General features: G+C 50.9%; 1 protein-coding gene across 3 annotated transcripts in view; it reads left to right on the top strand.

Moving 5' to 3' along the window:
• The window catches only part of Hpcal1 (hippocalcin like 1), a 105,434-nt gene that overhangs the window by 29,649 nt on the left and 53,373 nt on the right, over positions 1-22,412 (top strand). The window lies entirely within an intron of this gene.

Below are 22,412 nucleotides of genomic sequence, written 5' to 3'. Positions count from 1 at the left end.
TCTGAGGACGTATTAGCTCATATAATTGTCCAGGCAACTTTGGGGCATGCTGAAGCAGCCACCAGTGGAGTGATGAGACGCGTGTAACAAGTTCTTTAGAAGCACTGGAGGGCACAAAGGAATTGAGATGCACTGTGACTTGGATATAGGATTCTGGGCGCTAAAACCCATCTTCATGCCTTTCTGTTTTATATCTTGAATTTTTTTATAAAGAGTTATTATTATTATATGTAAGTACACTGTAGCTATCTTCAGACACACCAGAAGAGGGCATCAGATCTTATTACAGATGGTTGTGAACCTCCATGTGGTTGCTGGGAATTGAACTCAGGACCTCAGAAGAGCAGTCAGTGCTCTTAACTGCTGAGCCATCTCTCCAACCCTGAATTTTTTAAAAGATTATTTATTTATTTATTTATTTATTTATTTATTTATTTATATCTATCTATCTAAGTACACAGTAGCTGTACTTCAGACACACCAGAAGAGGGTATCAGATATCATTACAGATGGTTGTGAGCCACCATGTGGTTGCTTGGATTTGAACTCAGGACCTCTAGAAGAGCAGTCGGTGCTCTTAACTGCTGAGCCATCTCTCAAGTCCCAGCCCTGAAATTTTTATAGAAAAAAAATGTTTTGAGATAGAGTCTCATTATATAGTCCTGGCTGGCCTGCTCACTATATAGAGCAGGCTACCCTCAGACTTATAGAGATTTGCTTCTGCCTCCCTAGTGGTGGGGTTAAAGGCGTGTACCACCACGCCTAGTCAGAGCAAAGCATCCTCACCCAAGCGAGTTGGGTGTTGGTGTTTTAAGGGAAGTAGAGGCCTAGTGCAGTGGTTCTCAACCTTCCTAACACTGTGACCCTTATATAGTTCTTCATGTTGTGATGACCCACAACCATAAAATTATTTTCCTTGATTATTTCATAACTGTGATTTTGCTAGTTATGGCTTTTTGTTTTGTTTTGTTTTTGTTTTTCGAGACAAGGTTTCTCTGTGTAGCCCTGGTTGTCCTGGAACTCACTCTGTAGACCAGGCTGGCCTCAAACTCAGAAATCCGCCTGCCTCTGCCTCCCAAGTGCTGGGATTGAAGGCGTGCGCCATGCCACCGCCCGCCGCCCCTACCGCTGCTGCCACCACCACCCTCCCAGCTTGCTACTGTTATGAATCACAATATACATAGCTGTGTTTTCCAATGGTCCTAGGTGACCCCTGGGAAAGGATGGTTCGACCCTCAGCTTCAGAGCTGCTGGTCTAGAGGAAGGCAGCTCACATAGCAGGCCTCAGAGTCCGCTTGCTCACGCTGTGCCTGTGCGGAGCTTAGCAACAGGCCCAGTGGAGTAGTCTCTGAGGCTCACAAGCCTCCTGAGGTGACTGAGTGCTGGTCCTTCTGCTGTTGGTGCACCTGAGGCCCTGAGGCTCCTGCCAGGCTTCAAGATGAGGACACTGCCCTCTGTCTTGGTGTGGAGTGTTCTTGGTTAGCCCAGATTAAGACACTTGGATGATGTTCTTCTAAAGAGAAAAGAAAAATGTTTGGGGTGTGTGTGTGTGTGTGTATGTGTGTGTTAGGGTTACTGTTGCTATGATGAAACACCATGACCTACAACAAGTTGGGGAAGAAAGGATTTATTCAGCTTACACTTCCATATCATAGTCCGTCGCTGAAGGAAGAAGGCAGATGCAGAGGCCATGGAGGGTTGCCGTTTCCTGGCCTGCTCCCCATGGCTTGCTCAGCCTGCTTTCTTTTATCTTTTTTTGGGAGGGGGTTGGTTTTTTCAAGACAGTGTGTAGCCCTGGCTGTCCTGGAACTCACTCCGTAGACCAGGCTGACCTCGAACTCAGAAATCCACCTGCCTCTGCCTCCTAGAGTTCTGGGATTACAGGCGTGTGCCACCACCGCCCGGCTTCAGCCTGCTTTCTTATAGAATACAGGACCACCAGCCCAGGGATGGCACCACCCACAAAGGGATGGGCGCTCCCACATTAGTCATTAAGAAATCACCCTACAGGCTTGCCTACAGCTAGATCTTTTGGAAACATTTTCTCAGTTGAGGTTCCTTCCCTCCTCTCTGACAACTCTAACTTGTGCCAAGTAGATATAAAACTAACCAGCACAGTGTGTGTGTGTGTGTGTGTGTGTGTTTCTCCCAAAATAACATCCACCATCCTTCCTATCACTCTTGACTTCATGTCAAGAATGATAGGAAATTCTGAGGCCTAAGAATTCCTATCTGGGAATGAAATGGAAAGTGGTTGTCCTCCTGTCTCCCTCCAGGCTCCTTCAAGAAGTCAGTCATTGAACTGAGGATGCAGCTGAGTGCGCTGCAGAATTTCTTGGTCTCCCCGGGCCAGATGTCCACACCTGAACAGGAGGGGACAAGTGTTCTTGGACTGATTGTTCTCAATGTAGCTTGGGGCTCTGGCCATGGAAGATGAGGTAGGACAGTGTGGACCCTGTGCTAGAAGCTGTGTCATGCACTTGGCCATAGTGTTTCTAGGCTCTCAGGAAGAATGCTCCAGTTATTAATGTGCTTTCCATACTGAGTAACTCAGAATGCTCTTTACCATAGTAGAGGGTGAACTCAGAATCACCAGCAGCAAACACTGGCATGCCCTACCCCTCCCCACCAAGGTAGTTTCCCAGGGGTATAGGAGGGTGAGGCATGGTGGGGACCGAGTGGGTCTAACACAGGCCAGAATTCTGCTCCCACATGCCAAGTTCCTACAGTGATGGCCTCTCAGACTCTGGCTCACCTCTCAGGTCTGAGGCGGGGCCTGCAGCTTGCTGAAGCCTAGGTCCCTGTCTCCAGGCTCTGTGCCATCCCTGTTCACTGAAAAACCAGAGCTCTCCTGATCACACCACCCATGTCACATGAGCCTTGAACTCTTTCCCTCTGGGTTAAAACATCCCACTTCCCCCTCCCCCTTATAGAACATCTGGTCTAAATTCTAGATTCTGCATTGATATATATGTAAGAGATTTGGAATAAATTGCATGGCATGACCTACCAAGGCAACCTCCACATCATGTATCAGAGACTGGTTCTCTGCAGAGAGCACACACACACACACACACACACACACACACACACAGACACTTCAGACCAGCTGTCCTGGGTAGTGTCTCCAACAACTCCCAAGTCCAAATTTCTAACAGAAGTCATGCCACAGACTTGTCACTGGGTACCAGAGAGTTCCCTGGGGTCAGACTTGGCTATGATGGAAGTTGGGAGTTTTGGGAACAGAGGGTTGGTATCTTGAAACAGAGACTCTGAGTTCAAGGGTCCTTTATTGTAAAGCACCCCTGCTCGTTGCAATTGGAAGGGCCTATGTAGGATCAGAGACAGTCTGTTCATTGGTGAGAAACATTGAGAACTTGGCATTGAGTGGAGGAGTCCTGGGAGGGGTGGCGTGGGGTGGGGTGGGGTGGAGTGGGGTGGGGTGGGGCCCCATCTTGGAGCCTCTGCATGGTCTGGGCAGGTCCAACCTGCCATCAGTCAAGACTGGCCAGCCTTAGCTCCTGGACACAGCCCAAACAAGACTTGGTCTGTGACCTTCTTGGGTCAGCCAATGGGAGAGTGTATGTGTAGATGACAAGGCCCCAGAACAAGAGTCACCAGCCTGGAGCATGGGGGAAGCCTCCGGGGGAAAGCCTCCCAGGGAGGCCTGAGGCTTTCTCTGGACCTCTCAAGAGTCTCACTATTGACATGGGAGGGCCTCAGCCGAGTGTTCCAGGCACAAGGAACAGCATGTGCTAAGGTGCCTGGGCCTTGGGATTGGATCAGGGCATGCCGTAAGCGCCTTTCTGGGAGTCCCATCAATCTTTACTCGGGTTTAGTCTTCCTTCCCAGTTTTCTGTGTGAAGGGAGGTACAGTCCGTTCCTGGCCTAGCATGTTCCTGCCGCCATGCAAGTCTCTCTGTTCTGAGGCTGGAATCCAAGGCTGTGCCCTGGACATGGCGTTTATACCTCGTCTCTGAGGTCTTCCCCACCCCCTCCTTAGAGAAAGGCCTTGATGTGGAAGCAGGGGCTTTTAGAGATCAGCTGCCTTGTCTTTGAGGTCTGCCTTGGGGCTCAGCGTGGAGACTGATGCCCTGCCACTGTGGCAAGAACTACCTAACCCTCCACGAAGCCATGAGTGTGGGCGTTGTTCTGCTTCCTGCCCCGGCTCCCCTTTCCTCTGGAAGCTGCTGAGACCACCTCTGTATGGAGCCAGCTGTACTGAAGCTGGACAGCAAAGGCTCTGCTGTCCCTGTGTCAAAATGACCGTGGTAGTGGTTGCTAACCATCCCTGTGCATCTTTACTGGGGCCAGGCTTCCCTGTGACCCACTGGACGGCAGTGTAGGCTGTTAAGTTTCACTACTATCCTCCTCACAGTAAATCTGCGCATGCAGGCCTCTGCATCTGCACTTCCCTCATGCCTGCTGGGCTGCAGGGCAGGCCTAGCTCGCCTCTGCTTTGCCCTCTACGGTTTAGAAGTCTTGCTATCTTCAAAGGCAAGGGGCCCCAAGCATATAGAGGGCTGAGTTCTGCAACTTGAGAACACTTCAAACTGACCTCAACTGAAAGTCAGTTTAAAACCAGGTCTCTGATCTCCCTAGAATGTTTCCCCTAGGGCTGGGAACCCCACTAGGCAGGAGGACTGCCTTCCTGTAGTGATCAGAGCAGGCGCCATCTTCAGTCAAAGCAAAGATGAGGGTTGGACAGGAGGAAGGAAGAAATGAATTGAGAGACAGGAAAGGAAGAAAGAAAGGGAGGGGAGAGAGGAAGAGAAGGGGAGGAGAGGAGAACCGGAGGAGAGCAGGAGGAGGAGGGAGAGTAACTAGAGAGGGAGGAGGGACAGGAGCGAGAAGGAGTAGAGGGGGAGGGAGAGGGGGCATTTTCTTTCCTAAAAGAACTGGGGTTTGAGTAAGAATTTTAAGATTTATTATTTTAATCATGTGCCTGCCTGTGAGTGGGTATGCATTTGCGAGCTTAGGTGCCTGCAGAGGCTAGAGGGGCAGATTCCTCCAGAACTGGGGTTACGGGCAGTTGTGAGCTGCCAGCTGAAGGTGCCAGGAATCAAACCAGGGTCCTCTGCAAGTGCAGGGAGTGCTTCTAATGCTGAGCCATCTCTCCAGCCCTATTCTATTTCTATTTCTAAATGTGTGTGTGTGTGTGTGTGTGTGTGTGTGTGTGTGTGTGTATATATACACACACACATATATATACATATATATGTATATGTATACATACATCTAGAAATGTATATATGTATGTATGTATGTATGTATGTATATGTATGTATGTACACACACACACACACACACACATATGTACGTGCAAGCAAGTGCAGTGCCCTCAGAGGCCAGAGGAGGACTATAAGCTCCCTTGGAACTGTAGTTATAGGCAGCCGCCCAGTGTGGATTCTGGGAACCCGAATGGGGGCCTCTGCAGGAACAGCCAGTGCTCATAACTGCTGGGCCATGTCTCTGGCTTATCAGGTCGACAGTTTTAAGAGAAGGGGAACGTTGCTCCCTTGTGATATTGTTTGTCCCTCCCCTCCCTTTTGTGCCTTCCCTGCCAGAGACTCCCTTTCCCCTAAAACACCCACACTAGCTGCACACAGAGCCCACCCTGCCCCTATAATACACACTTTGGCTAAAAAGGCACACCCTCCTGCCCCAGCTTTCTTCCAGGGACAAAATGCCCTGATGGTAACTCAGACTGACATGTGAAGAACCGAAAGCACCATTCATTACCTGCCCTAAGACGGACAGTGAGTTTTGTAGCTTTCGCTGTCTTTGGTCACAGACATTGGGTTGGTTGCAGATGTCCAGCACTGGGCTTATAGGGCCCAGCTGGAGCTGCCTTGATCTAAAGTTGAAGGACAGAAGTAAACCCAGTTCTTGCAAAGGGACTTTTAGATGGTTATCTAGTGACATCTGAAACCCTCCTACTCCTTGGTGGGGTGGGCTGAGAGATAGGAGGGAGAACAGGAAGAAGAGGGGTCTATGGGAAGGCAGGCTGAACACGTGGTTGGCTATGCTTTTCCTTGTGGCTCCTGCACAAGGCTCTCCCCACCCCCAGCCCCAGCCCCAGCCCAGCCCCACCCCCAGCCCCACCCCACCCTCAGCCCTACCCCCATGGTCCTCTTGGAGATCTGCACTGCTTTGCTTGTGGGGACACTGAGCTGGTTCTCCAGAGGGAGGCTGTGTGGTATCCCATAGGCATTCTACAAGGAGCATCTGCATGGAACATCCTACCTGGCCTATCTTCCTTGGAGAAACCTACTCGGAGCTCAGAGCCTGTTGTTTTATAACCAGCTAAGCTGTGTAGAAACCAGGGCTGAAGCTTCCCCTATTGAAAGCTAAACCAAACACAAGACAGGCAGCAAAGCCCCGTGAACCGATTAAGTACCACAGTGAACTCACCACCCCAAGGCTTTTGATCTCCCAGGCTCCTGTTCCTGCACACAGCAACCAGGGGACATCGCCTTTGATGTTGACTCTAGTGCAGCCATCTTGGGACCAGCTAAGCTGTCTGTCAGGGAGCGGTGGTGGGAAGTCTGAGCCAGGACTAATTATATAACAGAGCCTGGAGCTCAGGCCCCACCTGGGCAGGCCATTTGACAGTAAAGGAACCCAAATGCCTTGGATTGGCACAGAGCCTGTTTATTCAGGAAGTGAGAAAGGGCACACATCTGCTCAGTGGTGCGAAGGTAAGCCAGGTTCCTAAAGTCACCCAGCCATTGTCTTGGTGGAATTGTGGAATAGCTTCTTGGATGTCACTCTTTCAGGCCCTGAAATGGAGCCCCGTGCACAGAAATGAGAATGAGGACCCAGGCATCCCAGCCCCCATTGTACCATCTGGTGGCTCAGAAATCTTTTATAATCAAATGAGTAAGGAGACTTCACACACTTCACACTGTCTGCCTGCGTTCTCTCTCTCTCTCTCTCTCTCTCTCTCTCTCTCTCTCTCTCTCTCTCTCTCTCTCTCTCTCATGCATGCGTGCCGCACACACGCAGACTCTGAAGCAACAGCCACCAGGAATGTTTTTTTGGCTATGTTTTGGAGGCTTTTCTATGTAGCCTGGGTGGGTACACAGATGGTATGTTTAGCCAAAGCATGAGGGATAATTTGGAAATAAATGAAAGTTTGAGTCTGTAGACACATCTGATGGGTTTGTGTGCTCTCTCTGTGTGTGTCTGGGTCCGGTGGCAGACAACCAAAACTTGTGTGCCTTGGGGGTCCTTAGGCCTCTGGGTTGGAACATGGCTGATGCCCACCTGGCTGTCTTTGACCCTCTTGGGGTGGGGTAGGCCAGAAGCATAGTGATTGTGATCGGTACTGAGGTACTGAGGACTGAGCAGTAGATTACATGGGACATGGCAAAAGAAACTTTAACCCCAGGAGGAGGTGGAAGGGGCCCACGGGCCTGTTCAGGGCTGGCCTGGATCTCTGAGGAGGCAATCCTTCCTCTCCAAATTTGAACATGTCTGCCTGCTTCCTTCTAACTCCACTGTAATTGGTACCAATTCTGACCACTTGGCCATTTAAGCAAAACAAACCTCCAAGCAGCTTGGAGTCGACCCTTATCTGGAGCCGGTCAGGGCGTGAACGGGCTGTACCGTGGGGCAGCTGGCCAGCCAGGTTAACAGCCTCAGACTGGACTGGTCATGTGTCCTTGTGCTGGCAAATGCTAGGGTGGCATGACCGGGACCTCAGAGACTGGGGTTCCTCCATGACAAGGGATGGAGCCAGCATCCCTCAGTCTCTCTCCCCTCTCCCCTCCTCCCTCCTGCTTTTCTGCTCCTATTACAGTTCTCATTCAGCTCGCAGGCAGCCAGGCAGCCTCCCCTCCCTTCCCCCTCCTTCTGGTGGGGCTCAGGACCTCTCGGAGATGGGAGAGTTTAAACACGTGTTCTCTCCCTCTCTGCACCCCACCCACCTTTGGCTTGCAGAATGCTGCAAGCTGTTTTCCTCCCCAGAAGAACTCTGCAGCAGTAAGCAGTAAACACTCAGGAGTCTCCCAAGCACTCGTTCAACCGGCTAGAGTGCTTGCTGGCCAGCGGTAGCCGCTGCTCAGGTGAGTTTGGCTTCATGGGTTAGTGTAGGTGCCAGGCAGGGAGCAGGAAGGTCTTTGGGTCTGGGCGCTGGACACGTGTTCTTCAGGACTTGAATATCTGCTTCTTGCCTTGTGTGTGGGGGCCTGGTAGAACTTCCATAGGCATCCCCATGGCTGTAGTGGAAGTGGGATGGGGAAGGTTTTCTCCAGCACTGGTGAGTCACAAGGATTTCAGGAGTGAAATATCCTTCCCTTTGTTTCATAGTGGTCCCCAAAACATTACCCTCCTAACATTGGGTCCCAAGTGTGAACCACAGTGCTGTGCAAAATGGTGGCAAGGAGGAGGAGACACAGTTTAAAAACTATGCCGAGGCTGGAAGAGATGGCTCTGCAGTTAAAGTCTGGGCTCACAACCAAAATGACAACGCCTCAGTGTCCACTGATCTACCGGCCCTTCTTTTGAAGTGCTGCCCATCACCCTGGGCTTCCAGGACCTGATTTGGAAAAGTTGGGGAGTTATCATCCCCAGGGAATACCTGCTCTGCCTTCAGGCTCGCCCAGACTTGCTGGAACTTTCTGCTGGCCCCTATCTTCTCAGTTCAAAGTGCATCTCTGTTTCCCTCATGTCATCTGGCTTCTTATTCTGCCCTGAGGCAGGAGGTGGTCTGGGAAACCCCCAGGCCTCCTCTGTGTGGCATTGGCCACCACTAGGTCCCTGGCAGAGGACATTGTCACATCAGCTTAACTTCTAGTCCCCTAGGTTCCTCATCTCTGCCTGTCGGTTGATTCACACAAGGCTCAGTGGGGCAGTCTGCTTCAGACATTAGAAATGTGGTTATGGGGATGCGGAGGGAGGGGCAGGGGCAGGGCCACCTCAGAGTCCAGCTTAGGGGTGTCCTGACCAGTTTCCCAAGCGTGGGTTCCTTCTTGCTCTGATCCAGTTTTGAGATGTCTGCCGGAAGTCTAGCTGGTGCCGTGGTTGGAAGGGGGAAGGCTGAGGATTAAGAGCCAGGGAGGCAGACTCGTATCCAGTAAAGCTATACAGTCTAAGCAGCAACATTGGGTTTCTTTTTAAAGTAATCTGGTTTTTGGCCGCCTCCCAGGAAATCCGGATGTGTGTGGCGTGATGTGGCTCACGCCTGTTTGGTCTAGTAGCCCAGCGTCTTTGCCAAAAGCTCGTTGTGAAGTTCCCAGCAGCTGGGCCACAGAGGTACGTGAAGGGCCTATCCAAATGTCAGGCAAATGAAAGAATCCGTTTTATCACTGATGTACTCCTGATCAGACAGGGTGCCCGGTCGCTCTCTAAGGCTGCTCTGTGTGCGTCTTCCCTATGTGTTTTGTTCTTACTGCACCCAGGAATTTTCTTGGCTCCTGTGACGCAGCTGACCATGGCAGTGGATGTTTCTGAATTTCTTCCCATTATTACTGTGTTGGAATGGAATGCAAATCTTAAAAAAGAAATTTTATCATGGTTTCCCACTACTATAAAAGTAATAACGAGTCAGGCATGGTGACTCATGTCGATCATTCTGCTGCTCAGGAAGCTGAGACAGGAGGATTGCCATGAGTTCTAGGCCAGCCTGGCCTACAGTGTCTGACCTCCATCCTTAAAAAAAAGAAAAGCTGGGCTTTGGGATATGGGCTTAGTTGGTAGAGGGCTTGCCTAGCATGCACAAGGCTCTGGATTCGGACCTCAGCCCCTCACGTGTGGGTCTTGGTGTATCCCTGTAATCCCAGTGCTTGGGAGATAGAGGCAGGAGAATCAGAAGTCCAAAGTCTGCATGAAAAAAAAAAGAATAAAGTTGGGCTTCCATTTCATGCTGTATAAAAGAATTAACTCAATATATACCAAAGCTCTACACATAGTAGCTAAAACTAGAACACTCCTAGGAGCTAAAAGAGCAAAGTCTTGACCTTGAATTAGGTCATCACTTCTTAGATACGACTCAGAAAGAACAAACATCAAGAGATAACACCGTTGCCTTTCAAAGGACATCCGCAAGAACTTGAAAAGAGGCCGGAGAAGAGCCAGGCTGCAAGGTACATGCATTCTAGACTTGTATCTGGGATGTGCAAAGAGCTCTCACAATGCCGTAGCAAAAGACTCTCACAGAAAATATTGGGCAAGGTACTTTTGTGGGTACTTTTCTCATTGCTCTGACAAGGTGTTTACAAAAGGAGAAGAGAAGAAAGGGATGGGACAGGAGCCTGAGGTGTCTGGTCACTTCACTACCACAGTCAGGAAGGGGTGGGGCAATCCTGGCGCTCAGCTCATGCTCTCCCTTTTATTCAATTACGGAATGGTGCTCCCCATGGTTAGGGTGGGTCTTCCCACCCTAGCTAACCTAATCGAGAAATTCCCTCACAGAGGGGATTCTCTAGACGTTTGTTTTCTAGGTGATTCTAGATCCCATCAAGCTGACAGTCAGTTAGCCATTTCTAAAAGAATTCATGCAGAGACCATGAGCACGTGACTGCCCGGAATTACCTATTGTGAGAGCCATGTAACCCGAAACCACCATAAAGGTCCCACTGTGCCCACCAAGACTCTTGAGAATTGTCAGGCAGATGCAGTATAGGAGTGGATGTGGGGACAGTGGAACCCTTGTTCACTGCTGAAAGAGATGCTAAGAGAAGGAAGCAATCACAGGAGATGGCAGGCTGTGCCAGCCTACCTCTGTGAAATCTTCAGAGCAAGGAATTCCACAGAGAGAGTGGAGTGGTTACCTGGAATGGTGGTCGGAGGGAAAAATGGTAGTAAGATTTCATTTGGTGTGTGCGTAAGAGTGGAGTGGTTACCTGGAATGGTGGTCGGAGGGAAAATGGTAGTAAGATTTCATTTGGTGTGTGCGTATGCGCGTGTGCATGTGCGTGTGCGTGTGCGTGTGCGTGTGTGTGTGTGTGTGTTAAGCATACTGTTGTCACACATACAGAGGTCAGGACAACTTGTGAGAGTTGGTTCTCTCCACCCTGTGAGTCCTGGTGGGCGGGACTGAACTCAGGTTTCAGACTTGCTATGCCAAGCACCATTATCATAAAGGCATCTCTCTGGCCCAGGTATGCCGTGTCTTAGGAAGGAGACAGACATGTTCTAAAGTGGATTGTGGTGATGACCACGCGTACCTCCGAAACAACTGGGTTCCATGCTTTGGGCGTGTGAAGTGTGAGCTGAGCATGGTATCCCTCCGTGGAGGTGGACGTTAATCATACCTTGCTGTGACGAGACACCTGGCAAGAAGAGTTTCTAGAAGGAAGAGTTTATTCTGGCTCACGGTCTGAGGGGACCCAGTCCCCTAGCTGTGGGGAAGCAGGAGGCAGCAGCTCATGTTACATCTACTGTCGTCAGGAAGCATGGAGGTGCGTGAAGCATGGAGGTGCGTGAAGCATGGAGGTGCGTGAAGCATGGAGGTGCATACTGCTACTCAGCTCTGCTCGTCTCTCCATTGACTCTGGGGCTCTGTCTAGGTCAGCGGTTCTCAGTCTGGGGGGGGGGGGTCAAACAACTATTTCACAGGGGACACCTAAGACCATCAGGAATATATAGGTAGACACATTAGGAGTCATAACAGTAACAAGGAAAATAATTGCATGGTTGGGGCTCACCACACCACAAGGAACTGTATTAAAGGGTCACAGCGTTGGGACGGATGAGAACCACTGGTCTAGATCATGGGATGGTGCAGCCCACATTCAGGATGGGCCTTCCCTCCTTAGTAAACCTCTCAGCAAGCGCCCTCATAGACATGCACCCAGGACTTCCCAACTCTGATTGACAGTGAGGAGTGACCAACATAGGCTGTTATTTTAAAATGCCAAGGACTTCACACAGGAGCTCTGTTTGTGTTTCTCCTTCCCTGACTCACATTTCAGTGGAAGAGCTTTCCCTCAGTGTCCTCCCCTCAGCCTGTCTGGGACCTTCCTATCTTTCCTCCCGGCCCGGAGGAATCCACTCAGAAGGCACCTTGTACCACAGCCATGTATCACTACAACGTTTGCACTGCAGTTTTAGATCTCCAGCTTTCCTCACGGGCTGCATTCTCACTGGCACTTCTGTCTGGAGATTAACTAATTGTCCCAGAACCAGGTGACTGTGTCTCCATTAGCTGTCACACATTACAGGCTTTGCCAGATGGACAAGACCCAGGCCTGTCACTTCCTCTGCAGTCACAGTCACCCCAGAAATTCATCTTTTGTTATCTGAGCATCAGGTAGGCAGGAGAAACCCCAGAAAACAGCCCAGGGTAGGAGCTGAAGGATTGGAGCTCAGCCTGGTGCTTCCCCAAGAGGGGGCCAGTGTTGCTGTGCTCCTCTGTCCAGATGTCAATCATCATAGCCTTCTGTATATTAGAGCAAAACAAAAATAACCTGCTGTCCTTCTGGCTAGCTAGGGAGCTCTTTAATAGCTGTTCCTCATCTGTGGAGTGGGTTGAATCCTTTAGTGATTTTTGATCTGCACTGGTCAACAAGAAAGCAAACTTTGAAAGAGTATGCTGACTCTCTGAGAAAGCAAGTTGAGCTTTGGGCTAGGTTAAGATGAGGACAGTCCTCATCCCTACCTCAGGGGTGACACTGATGACACATTTTCAGCCCTGCTGTCCTAACAGACTTTGGAAGGGTCACCTCTACCTTCTACACCTACCTCTTCATCTCTCAAATGGGAAGGACTTCTGTCCTGCTTATTTTGTGCCCAGAGAGCCCACAAGTGTCTCTGTGAGTTATGTGAACACGAGACTTCTGCCTCTTGCTGCAGATGCCAAGGATTCTCTGAGACTGAGTGTCTGGCTCACACCAGCCTCCATAGAGAAGGCCATGTTTCCTAAATCAAGAATAGTCTCCAGGCATGCCCAGTGGGCACTTTATCAGCAGGGTTGCCTCCCATCTCCTCCCTGCTCCTCAGCAATTTTCTAGAGTTTGAGTGAGAGCCAAAATACAATTAAAGGAAAACAAACAGAACTACGTTAGCTTACAAGGCTGGAACAAATTCACAAGAGTGGAATCTTAAGGCCCTACAAGGCATCCCCAGGAAAGTCTTGGAAACCGATCTTCCTTGTTCTTTGGGGATGGGAGCCCCTGGCTGAGGTGTTACAGCAGTGGTACTGGGTCCCTCTTGGAGAATGTATGCCCTTACCATGAGTCATGACACATTCATTTAACCTTGGACGGCACAGAGAGTGGGATGGTATTGATTTGTGGGCCTTTAGGCAAAACTTACTCCTAGCTGGTGAGAAAGCTGGTCTGCAGATATTCTGGGCAGGACTGGACTGTGAGGCCATAGGTCAGGGCCTGTTCCGCCCCGTTCCTCCACTCTCCTAGTGTGTGGGAGAGTGAACCAGGGACAGATAGGAGGAGGTGTGGGCGAGACAGTAAAGAAGGAGGGAGAGGAGGGGGAGGAAGAGGGGGAAGGAAGATGGGAGAAGAGAATGAGGGAGGGGAGGGAGGAAGAAGAAAGGGAGAAAAGGGGGAAGGAGGGGGAAGCAGAAGGGGAGAAAGGGGAGTTGGGAGGAAGACAGTCCCAGCTGCAGGGCAGTAGCAGCAGCCTCCACTCCTGAAGTGAGTACTCGGCCTTTCTCTGCCCTTGAGAAGCAGTTTTGGTCAGTGGAGGCATCCTGAGTGTCTGAGTTTTGGTGGTTTTTTTTTGTTGTTGTTGTTCTGTTTTGTTTTTAATCCTTCCTAGCCCCTAGCCCCTGCTGCTCCTATCAGGGACTGCATGGACCTGTCCTCAACCAGCTGTGAGATTGCACCAATGCAGTGCACTTGCTTGGGCACAGAGTCCTCCAGGGCCATCCAGTACTAAAATACCTCAGGCCATCTGCAGCTCTGCCAGCCTTGGTGCCGGGAGACTCGGAGCCTGGTTTCTACTCTCTAGAAGAGCTTGTTAACATCCAGACTCCTTCCCTTCTAACCGTCCTTCCTCTGTGGAAGAAGTGCGCATGCTCTCCAATCGTGTAGGCATGACCTAAATGTGTCATCCAACTGCCTGCCAGTGGGCTCAAAGCTGACTAGTCACCAACACCTAGTAAATGCTCACTACGATCTACCAGACTCATTCATTCAATCCATTCATTCATTCGCTCACCCACTCATTTGTTCTTCAGATTCCAGTAACAACCCTATGAGACAGGTGTATCTTTCCTCTTTCATAAACTGATGCCCAGCAAGGTTAAGCAACTTGCTTATGGACACACAGCTCCTGAACTACTAAACCTCACACTTACCCAGGAGACAAGACGGGATCATTGTGTAGGGCTCTTGAGTCTAGCACAGAAGCATTAGCCCCCAAGGAAGCCAACCCCGTATGGCAAGGTCCCCCAGAGAAAGTTCTTGTGCTTAAAGGACCAGGGGCGGTGGCTATGAAATAAGCCTTGAAGGATAGTTGAGGCTTCGGCAAGAAGAAAACCTTGACGGAAGCCAGGGTGGGCCAAGATAATAAAGCATAAGTGTCCAGGAGGACCACCGTGAGCTGACTACCAGTGCAGTATCACGCATGCCTCTCTCTCTGTCCTGCAGCTCCTCTACAAGGCGTGGCTGCCCAACTTACTACTAAGAGCCCCAAGGCCCCAGGGTAGGAAATACCCATCCAGGTCTGAAAGCCTGATTTGCACCTACCTGGTTTCATCAGGGCACTGTCTCCCCACCCCGACCCCACCAGTCTGGAGACTGGAAATAGCCTCCCTCGGCACTGGTTGAGTACGAAGAAGCACTCCCCTGAATGGGATCCGGGCCCATCCACTCGCCTCTAACCCCACTCTTGTCCTGGGAGTTCCCACACCGTATCCTTGCAAACGTCTCCCCATCTGACAGCATAGAAACTTGCACCCTCTCTCCCAGGCCACCATCCTCCAAAGCCTGACTGCAAGTCTTAAAATGGAAAATTAAAACAGTGGTGTCCCTCCAGGAAGGGGATGCACTTCAGCTATGTAAGAAGCTGAGGCAGGAGGATTGTTTGAAGCCACCTGGAGTACCCATCTCAACCAATCATGGCAGCAAAGAAGAGCCAACGCTGCCCAATCCAGGAGTAACGTCCTTGTATTCAAGGTGGAATGGTGGGAGACCAAACTAGGCCAGCATTTGCAGGTGACAGCCACCTGGCCACGTTCCCAAGCCCCTGGGTTTGCTCTTCCTCGTGTGCAGCGCGTTTCCCTCCCAGTGTTTCCTTATCTTGCACCTTTTTCTGCCACGGGAGCCGTGTGACATGTGGCCCGTGTGTCATGTGGCCAGGAGGCTGTGGCAGATACCACTGAGCAGCCCAGCCCTCACTAAGGGGAAGAAGCCCTGAGGTTCAGCCCCCCTCGGAATCCTCTCTGGTTCAGACATCCGTGATGACATGCCCTTTAAAGCATGCTAGAAAGAGCGTAGAAGCCTCCGTATCTTTATTAGATCACCCTGCATCGATCCACAAGAAGCCAGTGTTCTTTTAAACATCACGATGCTTCCTCCATACCCACCCCCACTCCTGCCTGCTTCCTCCTCCCTCCCTCTGAGGGATCTGCAGAACAATGTTATTTACCCCGTTTGTTTTCTCTACCCGCTGTTTAGAGGAAAGAGAAATCAAGAGATAATGTTTTCCCTCCCTTCCTTATCTTCCTATGAAACAACAGCCTTCTTTGTGTAGAAAAAGGTATGTCTTGGCAGGAGAGAGAGATTATGAAAGGAACAACTGGGAGAGATGGAGAGTCAGGGGAGAAGGCTGTTCACGCATCCAGGGCCCTTGTTGTGACCTGGGCCCTGCGCCTCCTGGACTGACTCTGAAAGATGCTGATGCTTCATCCTGCCTGAAACTAACTAACTTTCCTTTCTTCCTTCCTTCCTTCCTTCCTTCCTTCCTTCCTTCCTTCCTTCCTTCCTTCCTTCCTTCCTTCCTTCCTTCCTTTCTTCCTTCCTTCCTTCCTTTCTTCCTAGATTTATTTATTTTTTATTTATATTAGCGCACTGCAGCTGTCTTCAGACACACACTAGAAGAGTGCATTGGATCCCATTACAGATGGTTTTGAGCACCATGTGGTTGCTGGGAATTGAACTTAGAACCTCTGGAAAAGCAGTCAGTGCTCTTAACCGCCAAGCCATCTCTCCTCCCTGGGAATTTCTTTCAAGTATACATTTGACCCACCTGTGTGCCCACCTTGCGTGCCCACCTTGTGTACCTTGTAGTGTGGCACCCCTGGGAAGGGGCCTTGCTCCTATAGCAAGAGTAGACGCTAGATATGAGGAGAGTGTGCAAGGCCCTGTTTCAAGCCAAAACTATGGCCACCATTGCAGCCATTGCTGAATTGCCTCTGGCCCCGCCTTGGCCAGCAAAGAGTTGGCGCACAGTAGGTTGTTGAGACAGCCCTGCTTCTTTTTTTTTTTTTTACGATATATTTTTTAAATTACATTTCAAATGATTTCCCCTTTTCTAGCCCCCCACTCCCAGAAAGTCCCATAAGCCCCCTTCTCTCCCCCTGTCCTCCCACCCACCCCTTCCCACTTCCCCGTTCTGGTTTTGCCGAATACTGCTTCACTGAGTCTTTCCAGAACCAGGGGCCACTCCTCCTTTCTTCTTGTACCTCATTTGATATATGGATTATGTTTTGGGTATTCCAGTTTTCTAGGTTAATATCCACTTATTAGTGAGTGCATACCATGATTCACCTTTTGAGTCTGGGTTACCTCACTTAGTATGATGTTCTCTAGCTCCATTCATTTGCCTAAGAATTTCATGAATTCATTGTTTCTAATGGCTGAATAGTACTCCATTGTGTAGAAATACCACCTTTTTTGCATCCACTCTTCTGTTGACCTGCTTCTTAATGAAGAACAGGAATAAGTTGACAGTGACACAGACTATCCTTGGTGGGCTCATGGTGGACAGTTGTGTGCAGGTGTTTGGGAAGTGGGTGGGTGGAGGCATCAGGACCCTCTGGGTTCATGTCCGGCAGGACTTGGTGGGGTCCAAGAGGCAGCCAGTTCTTCCGTAGAGACTGAGAAGGTGAAAGGCTCTGGGTTTGTTCCCAGAGAAAGTGTCTTTAGGTGCCCGGCTCGTGGGCTCTCTGCCTGGTTTCTCCCCATCTATCTCCGGACAGCCTTAACTTGCCAGCAGTAAAGGGCATCGGACACCTCGAGGGTGCCAGGCCTTGCCTTTCATTGGTAGGCTCTCCACTGCAGCGGCATTGCCACAGCAGATGTGGGTCCTGCTACCATGGAGCCTCCCAGCCTGTCAGTTGGGCGGCCTCCACTTTAGACTACTACCCGGGACCAGAAGGACGACTGCGGGTGGGTGGCTACCCCAGGTCATGGCACACTGACACAATATGGTGGCTCAGGGCTTTCCATAGGCCCTTAAGGGGTAACCAGCTCATAGGGGAACCCTGGTTAGTGACTGTACAGGGGCTGGTCAGGAGATGGTAGATCTAACATGGAAACCAACTGGCTATCACTCGGAGTCTACCACCTAGTGAGAAAGCCACTGAGGAGTAGACCTCACTCCTCCTTTCCTTCTCCACCTTTTGTTTTGTTTTGTTTCATGTAACCCAGGCTGGCTTTGAATTCTCTATGTAGCTAAGGCTAGCCTTGAACTTCTGATCCACCTTCCTCTACCTCTCTAGTGCACGCATCACCACACCTGGTTTGTGTGGCGGAGGTGGTCGAGGGGTGGGGGGGTTGAGTCACAAGCATGCTAACCTAATGAAGTACACTCCCGACCTTTTCCCAGAATTTCAATCTGTGATCCCAATGGCCTTCAAATAACCGGAAGGGAGGATTCCCAGAGAACAGTCTGGAATAGTCCATCATCTGACTGAACCCATTCTACCTTCGGTCTTGAATGAATGATTCTTTGGGTCACTGCTGGGATCGTGACATGAGGAGGACCCATGGCAAGTGTGGGGCAAATGTTCCAGGCAATCCACTGGGAAGTCTGGGGGGGGGGGCTGAATGCAGGAGTCCTGACTCCCCCAGAGGCCAAACCTCAAGTTCCTTAGTTTTCTTGGACACACACAGGATGGGTAAAGGGACAGAGAAGGGGAGAAGAGGGAGGTATGATGACCGTTGTCCCAAGGCTCCGGAACTTACCAGCCTTACATTTGGTGAGAAGGTGATGTGGTGGAGGAGCCTGCTCTGTGTTCTGTCCTGAACCTCAGCCACTCCACCGCCTGAGCAAAACCACCAGTGTGTGCACCTGTCAGCAGGGGTTAGCAGGTATTGTCTGTGCATAATGGTTTGTTTACAGAGGGGCTTCTGGCCCCCTCCCCAGCCGGGGCTCTGAAGCCACGGCCTGCCCGGCCTCTGCTGACCAGCAGTCCTAGGGGTAAGCTCTTTTGAGCCTTTGGTTGGGCATACAGTGGTCTGTATGTGGGTGTGAGTCAGAGGACTCCTGAGCAGGGAAGGGCTTCAGGGCCATGCCTGAAAGGACTTTCAGCACCAGGATGAAAGGGCTTAAAAGGGGGGAGTATAGGGGTTTAGGTGAGTCTGGCTAGGCGGCATGGGGGAAGGTGTCCAGGCAGGCCCTTGCCTGGGCCCCTCTGCCCCTGAGGGACGACACACACACAGACATGGTATAGAATAGAGTTTATTCAGAGTAGGGGATGGGAGTTAGTGGTAGAGAGAGGTAGAGGGAGGGAGGGAGGGAGGGAGGGAGGGAGGGAGAGAGAGAGAGAGAGAGAGAGAGAGAGAGAGAGAGAGAGAATAGAGAGAGTGGAGGCCGGCCATGACCACATGGAGGGGGGGAGAGCCCCAGGGGCAGAGAGGTGAGAGAGTGTGGGAGAGCGGAGAGCAAAGAGGGAGAGGAGGAGCAAGTAGCCCCTCTTATAATGGACCAGATCTCTGGAGCGAGCGGGGCATACCTGGCTCCAGGTAGGTGTGGGGTGGAGCTTAGACAAAACTCCAACAATGCCCACGATGGGGAAGTCTAAGGCCTAAAGAGAGAAACTGGTTTTCCCAGAGTCCCACAGCCTACCCCCCCCACCCTGAATCTGTGGTGTGTGTGTGTGTGTGTCCATCCGTCCCCACCCGTCCTTATTCTAACACACAGTATCACACAGTGTTTCTGAAGTGTGCAATGAAGTGTGCGTTGGTGTGGGTTTTTTACTTTTCCATACTGAGAGTGTTGGAGGTGTGGACTCCTCTGTGGTCATGTGACATCATGGCAAGAAAAATATTTATGACTTGGAGAGATCTATAGATAGATGGATGGGCAGGAGTCTTGGGGTTACCCTCTAAGCCCCCCTACTTCAGCTGCCCTGATAACCTTGGGACTCTAATAGCCCTGCGTGGGAACCTCTAGAATGGGCTCCTCAGGAGCTGTTTTAACGATTTGCCACCTACACCTTCTAAACATGGCTTTCCAGTGCAGGGACAACCGGGTGCTGGGGGGAGACAGAGGAGCTGGGTACAAAGTCCATCCTCCCAGACCTACCTATGAAGCGCCTTGAGTGGGGCCAGAATCTTCATTTCAAAAAATATTTTATTTTAGCTGACTTTAATCCCAGTACTCCAAAGGCCAGCCTGGTCTACAAAGCAAGTTCCAAGAAAGTCAGGACTATGTAGAATAACCCTGTCTCAAAAACAGAACAAAGGAATAGTTTTGTTATTATTTTTAATTACGTGTATATGGGGGTTGCACCTGAGTACAGTAACCTTGTAGACCAGAAGAAAGTGTCAGATCCCTTGAAGCTGGGCTTGCCCACAGTTGTGAGCTCCCCACCTTAGATTCTAGGAATTGAACTTGGTTCTCTTGAAGAGCAGGACCCATTCTGAACCACTGAGCCATCTCTCCAAGCCTAAGGATCTTCATTTGAAAGGAACTCAGGTCAGCCCTGAGGTCAACTGTAGCTTGGCAAGGTCAAAGGGCTTGTTTACTCTCCTCACCACCCCTCAAGGCTGTGCCGAGTGAATTGTTTCCTACCGCTGGACCTTGATCCTCTTGTCCGCCAAACAGGGTGTCACCCTTTCCTGTTTGCTGGCTGCAGGGGTCACCCAGAGTGTACAGAACATATAGTGCCTTGAGGCTGGCTGCCTGCATGCGCTGGGTGAGTAGTGCCTATCCCGGGCTTGTGGAGAGATGGGCAGGGCCGAGTGATTCAGAGTGCCAGGATGTGGGAAAGTTTGTTGGGAAGTTGCCAGGCCAGGACCACAGGGCAGGGCCTCTGGGGAACTGATGTGTTTGGGTAGGAAGGAGGAGATTGCATTAGAGATTCAAGCCAGTCAGTCCAGAGATGACTCCTCCTACCCTTCCTGGGCACAGGCTCCCAGCACCCAAGATGAGGAGGACACCGAGCCCAAGAACTGTAATCTGGTTGGGATGCATCCCAGTAAGTATGGGAGCTGGGCCTGGGGTTCCCAGCTTGCTCCATACCAATGGGGTACCTTGGGGCTCTATACACACCAGGGCCAGGGCAATACCTTTCTGCCCTCCTGGAAGTTTGTGAGCTCATTCAGGACGCTGATGGGTAAGTTCTGAGAAAATGCCCAATGACTGATGAGACTTCACCGTGAAAAGTCCTTCCCCTGATGCCGCCACACCTAAGAGATGCCACCTCTTTTATTCACACCCCTTTCTCCTCTGAGAGGGACCCCTCCCTCCCCACCACCAGATGTCCCTATTCCTCTAAACACAACTTGAAAAAGACCCAAGGATTTATTTTGTCTTAGCCTTCCGTGTGTCTGCCTTGCCACGCTGAGTTCTGGAACGCAATCAGGCAGTTGTCTACACAGGGAAGAGTGAGGTCTCCAGGAGTCTGGGTCTGGTGTGGGATCCTCAGACGGTAGGGCTCCTGGTCATCTCAGGAAGTTCTGGGGCAGGCTGGGGTGATAGGGCTGGCAGAGGCCAGGCAAGGGACAGGCATCGGAGTCCTCATGGGAGACTAGGATGGAGCCAGGTGAAGGCCTTGTAAGGATAGGTAAGTCTTCCCTACAGACTCTTTCTGGAGGCCGAATCCAGAGAGCTCGGCCCTTTACTGCCTGGTGGGATGGCTGTCTTCCTCCAGTTGCAGTGCCTGCCTCCTGCTCTTAGCTGCTGATAAACCTAGGTTCTCACAGTAGCGAACGTGTCATCCTCACTTGGACTCACCACCCTGGGCTGAGGTGGCCCTTCTGTGCTCTGGTCATGAGCAAGTCTCAAGGACATCACTCATAGCAGGTTTACGATTGGTCCATCGGCCAATTGAGGATCTCTACATTCTAAATTCACTGTCTGTGTGTGTCTTCACTTGCTGGACGTGTTCTGTATCCAAAGAACATCTCATCAAGCTCAGGCTAGACTTGTATGTAGACCAGGATAAATATCATGTGACAGAGGCCACCACTGCTTGTTTCCAGAACAAGTCTCACCATAGCTCTAAGGTCTGCTTTCCAAGTCCTGGCTCCCTAATAGCCATTCCTAATAGTCTCTGCCTGATCATAGTATGCCTGGTCTTTTGTGATCTGACTGTTTCTCCCTACAGAGCATCATTTGTCTTTGCCCCTTCCTGCCTTGGCACCTCACTATTTACTCTCAAAACCACAGAAACAACTTCGGATACTCTGCACCCCATGCTCCAACAGCCCTGAGCACCTGTACCCTGTGGCAACCCTACCCGTCCTGTATCCTGGGAGTCAGCAGCTCCAGGATCTCACAGTTCTAGGCACCCTGTATCCCAACAGCCCTGGGCATCCTCAGTCCTAGGCATTCTGCATCTAGGTACTCACAGCTCTGGACTCTCACGGACCCAAACATCCTGCACCCAGGGTACGCATAGCTCTGGGCTACCACAGCCCCATGCCTCAACAGCCCAGTTGTCCCAGGCCCTAGATAATTGATGTCTGAACAATCTATGGCATCCTACTCCTTGGTGTCCACAGCCCCCTGATACCCACAGCCCCTAGTGTCCACAGCCCAGGATCCCACAATCCTGAGCACCTGGCACCAGGTGACCCAACATAACCTAGCATCTATAGCCATGAACATTCTGCTCCTATCCCTGGCACCCATAGTCCTAGACTCCCACAGTTCCATGCCCTGAAAGCTCTAGGTGTCCTCCATCCCAGGCACCAACAACCTTTGCCTCCTAACGACCTTGTGCTCAGAGTCCCAGGTGTCCTGCTCCTCATACCTGTCAGGATACCTGACAACCTGGGTATCCTGACCCCAAGTGCCTGCATCTCTAGGTTCCAAGAGCCCTGGACATCCTATCCCCATGTCCCCACAGCCCTGGTCTCCTACACCCCCCCAGGCTGCCTGTACCACCTGATGCTCTGACTTCTTGCTTCTTTACCATTCAGGTTGATATGATTTTCTTCTATATCTGTCTTAGAGGAGAAAAAAATACTCATAATTGGGGTACCTGATTCAAAGTCAAGGCAGCTTTGATTTTATCTACTTGGGCCCAGAGGTTTCCTGCCGTGGGAGCAACC

Source organism: Apodemus sylvaticus, chromosome 6 (genome assembly GCF_947179515.1).
Source record: "Apodemus sylvaticus chromosome 6, mApoSyl1.1, whole genome shotgun sequence".
Taxonomy (NCBI): Eukaryota; Metazoa; Chordata; class Mammalia; order Rodentia; family Muridae; genus Apodemus; species Apodemus sylvaticus.
This window is presented reverse-complemented; position numbering and strand designations above follow the sequence as displayed.